Source organism: Saccostrea cucullata, unplaced genomic scaffold (assembly GCF_032062105.1).
Source record: "Saccostrea cucullata isolate Sc308-1 unplaced genomic scaffold, CSIRO_AGI_Scuc_v1 ctg7452, whole genome shotgun sequence".
In the NCBI taxonomy this organism is placed as follows: domain Eukaryota; kingdom Metazoa; phylum Mollusca; class Bivalvia; order Ostreida; family Ostreidae; genus Saccostrea; species Saccostrea cuccullata.
This window is the reverse complement of record NW_026927676.1, coordinates 24,992-30,991: the sequence shown is the minus strand read 5'-3', so window position 1 is coordinate 30,991 and position 6,000 is coordinate 24,992.

Genomic DNA, 6,000 nt, shown 5'->3' with positions numbered 1-6,000 from the left:
GATGAAATTAGAGTACAGAAGGACATTAGGTCTTGAAAATACAGAAAGACGCACACCACTGATCTTTAACACAATTTCTTTGTAGATTGTGGTCTTGTTATATATGTAGTCATTAAAAATATACTTCTCATCAAATCCTTGATATACAGTGTAACATGTTAGGAGTGCTTAAGATCATTGATTTTATTGTAGGCTGCTTTCAATCGTAGTTGTTATGCTAAATATAAAATCCCTATGATCTACTTAACACTTTTAAATTTCATAAATTAATTAACACCTAGTATCCTCCCGAAGGACTAGACTTGGGGTTGCTGATGTGCCCTGTGTGTAGCGCTCTCTAGAACTACGTTGCTGCAATCATTAACACACCCAGGTATTGTTCTAGCAATCATGCTTGATAATTGAAGCCACCCTTTCAGTCCTGGAAAAAGATTCCAATGTTTAATTTCTATTACAATCCACAGTCTAGGTAGAGTACATGTACATGTAGAATTTCAATCTGGTATTATCCAGCCTCCAACATAGTAACTCTATATGGTGAAGTTTCTTTTTCATTCATTTTTGAAGAATTTGTGAAAACTTTCTCATTGCGATATTTCCTAGCAAGAAAACATTTTCTCCATGAATTTTTGAACAAACATCAATGTAAGTTGCAATTTATTGAAATAAAAAAATATGCAACGATAAAATGTGACAAAACAACATTTATGAAAATAGACAGTTAATGACAAATTCTAAATTACAATCTTTGTAGGATCCATTACATAAAGCTGAGCTTAAAAATGTTAACTTTTAACATCTTTTTATGATTTGCACTTTACATGTACAGCAGTATCATAATTTGAAGTAATTTTCTAAAGATTGACGGAATTGAAATTTTATGAAAGCTTATTTAATGATCTTAACATAATACATTATTTGATACTGGAACAATAAATCAAAATGAATTTCCTCTTTTATCAGGGTCTTTATGAAGTTAATGTGGAACATACACTTCGAAAAATATATACAGAGCAAACAGGGAGATAAGGATGGAGACAACAAATACGCCAGCACTACAGAGAACAGATTTTGAGAGAAAAAAAACAAAACAAGCTTTAGTTGTTCTTGACTATGCACAATGTTGTGTAAATATTTACACAAACACTAAAGACCAATGCTTCTCGAAGTAAGACTATCTTTGAGATTTTTTAAAATCTTCGGACATAATTAAATAATAATATTTCAAATATGTAACTTTATTAATTTCATCAATATCTGCCAATTTCTCTCTTAATGATTATTTTCATTGACAACACTTAATCAAAAGGCACCCAAGCCCGGTCATACCTAGGTAATACGACATTGCATTGTACAGAAATATGTACATTACCTTTTACATAAGTCAAATCTGTGTATATTGGCTGCCTTAGTTTACAGATTCGGTAATTGTGACTGTGGACCTTTGCTCTGGGGATTTTCTTGCATTCCTCCACTTAATTCCCAATGGCATACCAAATCCTAAATAAAGGAAAATGCCCTGACCCGCACTAAAAACTATGTGCAAGACGGAGAAAACTTGAAGGTCGGTGAACTGAGCAAGAAATCCAAAGAACCATGACATTCCAGTCAGAATGGATAACCGGAAGAAGGCGCCAACTCTATTTTGATCCTTAGATTTGCGCATGTCGCCCTTCCAGAGGATTCGGTTGACAGTTACCAGAAACATGAAGGTATTAATACAGACAGCCAGACCAACAGGTAGACCAAAGGTATACAATATCATATTGGCTTCCGCAATGTAACAGGTGCGAGAAGAATACCCTAAACTTTGACCGTCACTTAAGCTATAGCTTAAAGTGACATTAACACCGACCAGAAGGAGACAAAGAAGAGAGTTGATGAGCAGAAAGCAAAGCACATTGGATTTTTGATTGAATGTGGGAACTGAAATGTTGGTAAAAGTCTGAAAGATTTGAAAGGAAGAGAGACTCATCCAAAACACAACGGATAACCAGGAAAAATGAATCAATATTCCGGTCACCAAACACATGGCTTCGCTTGCTTTGAAAAATATTGAAACAGTATAGATAGTGTTTGCAAAAATTAGGAAGAGTGATAGAATGATGATATTGATTCCGGGGGAATTAACACGCTCTTTTTGTACAAGATACGATAAAATTGTCGATAGGGCCCCGCCAGAGGATATCGAAAGACAAATCACGGATAGATAGGTATTCATCACATCTTCTGAGGACGCTTTTTGGATGGACATTTGTTTCGAGGCTCTGTTGTACCAGTCGAGGCACACCTCAAATTGTTGGTTGTTTGTATCTTTCTTGAAAAACCTGGACGGAATACATTCGTTATAATCTACAAGACACAAGGAGTAATTGACCAGTTTCGTTCTGGTGTTTTCTGTCGATAACTTCACCTTTGGACAACGGTACCAATCAGCCACAACTATTGTCGAGGATAATTTTGAACAAGAAAGCTGATTTTGGGAATTAATACTATATAATGGAAATATCGATCTGGTTGTCATGGGATTAATATAATGATGAGTGTTAAGAGATGTAAAGTAACGATTATCTTCATCCAGATGAAACCTTTGTCCTAGTATCAAACTTGAAACGTTTAGATCAAAGCCATGTAAAGCAGTAGTAAAAGAAAAACCACGGTTTTTCTGAAAATCGTGTAATATTTTCTCAATCATTTTATCGATGTCATGTCTTCGATTTACAGATAAGCCAACGAGAGCCCCCAGGTGGTTTGGATTATTCTCCCCCAATTCAAAAATCTGCATCACACATAAATACTCACTGAGATTATTTTGTTCTACGCTGTTTTCCAAATGTTTCTCCAGCTTTTGTGCTAATGTATAAAAGTTACTAACTTCAACCGGATGCGAGAGTTTGAATATCATGCTCAGCTCATAGTTGTTTTCTCCCCACTTCTGGTAGATAGGACGGCATTCCACAGGGTTCTGGTCTAAGACGTACTCTTTTTCACATGTAAGGTCCAGACATTTTCCCTGAATCATAAATTCTTTCAATAAATTCCATTCTTATTCTTTATTTTTTTTTTCAAACAAAAATCCTTATCAATGGACTAAGATTAATCACTTTTTCTCAGTTATATTGTACCGTTATTTTTGTACATTCCGTATACTTATAAACAATTAACACGACGGCCTATATCAGCTTGTATGAATTCTGACTGGCTCTGAAATTTGTATCTTTAAAATGTGTTTATTGACACGAACATTTTGCATTGACAATACACACTATGATCTGTTATACATCTTGTATACATGTACAAAATGGCCAAAAATGGAAAGAATAAAATACCCGCCGTGAGCTTTATGTATTGTTCAAATAGTCGGATCTTTCCGTCGTCAAAATCAGTCTAGAGACTGAAACAAGTCAACCAGAAGACGACCCATATAGGTTGTATTTGCTAACAAGGTAATTATAATGTCTAAAGAATTTTCGATTGCCGACTTTAATTGGGGTTGTTAAAAACCCTGTGGCATCAACTTATCAGTAAGTAGCACGCCTCGCTTTAAAACTCGATCGTACTCGGAGCATTATCGAATAAGCTGGGAGACATTAACACCATAAACAGGTGTTAGTGATATATTACTACACAAATAAGAATAACTTAACGACAGGAATGATGGAGACATCTCGTTTGTCATAAAGTTAATTGGCCTTTATCATCTACAGTCAGCAGAACAGAAAAAAAAAATCAGAAAATGTTATGAGCTTTAATTAAAGCATTTTTTAATAAAATGTTTTAAATCTACATATTTCAATGCAAGTCGGAATATACACAAGCTTTTATCGACAACCGTATAAAAACAAAACGATCCTTTACAATATTTCTGACTGAGATGTCATGGATCTTTGCATCAGTAATATCTATTTACACATATGCATGATTCAAAACAAGAGGAGGTAAGATAACTTTGCATTTTACAGAAAAAAGTGTTCTTTCCTAGACAATATAGATATAACAAAATTAAGATGTTTATATATATAAACTTCATCGAAGAGGAATTTTGAAGGACAACACGTTGATTTTCTTACGCAGGAATCGTCACATTCGCAGGGGGTGCAGGAGGATGGCGTGAAATCAAACGATACGTTCGACTTAAATTATTTCCATGACACATGTCTTGCACTTGAAAGTATGGAACGCCATCAATGCCTTATAGCATACAACTATGCATTTATTATGTCAATTTATCATTACGTGATGTGAACATATCTTTACGTTATGTCCATTTTTTATGAGATTATGTAAATATATCTTAACGTCATGCCAATGCTGCATTACATGAAGTAAATACATCCTTTCATTATGTCAGCACTTCATAACTTGAAGTAAAAAATTCATTATGTGAAGTGATAATGTGTTTACATTGTGTTAAAACTTTATTACGTGAAATGAATTTTTCTTTACATCATTTCATTTCTTTAATATGTGAGGTCAAAACTGCATCACGTGAAGTAAATTGTGTTTTATAATTCAACTTATCATTACATGAAGTCAAAACCCCATTACTTTTGAGAGTGTATATTTCTATTATATCAAAGCATTATTACGTGATATGGATTTATCTTTATTTTACGGCGAGGGCATCATTATGTAAGGTAAACACATCTTACCTTTATGTCAGTGCTTTATTACGTGGTGTAAAAAGTGTATAACATAATGTGAACATATCTTTATATTATATCAATACTTCATTACGTACATTATGTCAAAACTCCATTCCGTGATGTGGATATATAATTACGTTATGTCAACTCTTTCTTATGTGATTTAAAAATATCTTTTTATTGTGTTAACTCTTTATCATGTTGATTCCAAAAATTCATTACCTGACGTTAAAAACATTTACATTATCTCAAAGCTGTATATCTAGTATATAATGAATGTTGATGACCGTGTTTTCATGACTGGTAAGAAGGAGGGGGGGGGGGTCCTGATTGATTAGGACAAATTACAGGCACATAATATCACCACCACCCCCCCTCTTTTCCCAGACATAACTTTACTATAGAAAATGTAATGTTCATTGAAACTGTACAGCCCCAACCCCAACATTTTGTTGAAGTATAGTCCACTAAGGGTAATGTAATATATCTGTAAAAAAATAGGACTGATCGAAGTTGGACCCCTCTCCCCGAAATAGGATTTTCGGGCTTGGACATTTTTTTTCTTGGCTTGTCAAGTTTTTTCGGGTAAATGATTTTTTTTTTCTGGCTGACCTCCTCTTTCAAAAAAAGATGCTACGTCACTGGAGTTAGTAATTTTTTTAATCATTCCAGGGCCAGAATTCTACTACAAAAATCTACCAATCCCTCGTCTAAATCAATTGAATATGCCTTAGTAAGCATGCATGGGCACATATCAGTGGCAGATATGGGAATCTAGAACAAGGGGGACGGTATATGGAAGGAGACCAAGAGCGGAAAGCGGAGAAGCTCTCAGGCTTTATAGTTTTATAGAAAAAAGTTTTCAACTTAATTCAGCAAAGCTTATTGTGAAACTAATGCAATGTCCTACAAAGTTTAAGAATTTTATTTTTAAAAAAAATTCAAAATAAAAAGAAAAAAATGATTGCTGCACGACTCATAATATTTGATTTATTTAATTATGAGATTAAAGTAAACATCATTGAATTTCGACGTGGCTTTAATTCAGAGTCGCAGTGTTAAGGCTTTGCACGTTTCAAGATTGACTGCGGAACGCGGAAATAACGTTATGCTCATATAAAGGCCGAGGATACCCGTGTTCGCATAAGGTAATAGTGAATCGACATAATGTAGAAGAGTGCGCACAGTATGGTATGAGCTTTTCACATCAGTTAATAAAAACTAAGATCTCATGAAAAGTAAACATAACGAAATGCAAGTTGACGAAATATAATTGTAGTATGTGTAAATGTCATACAGAGTTGACATCATGTAAAGGAAAGTTAACACGATGCAATAGTAGTGTGGGTTAATG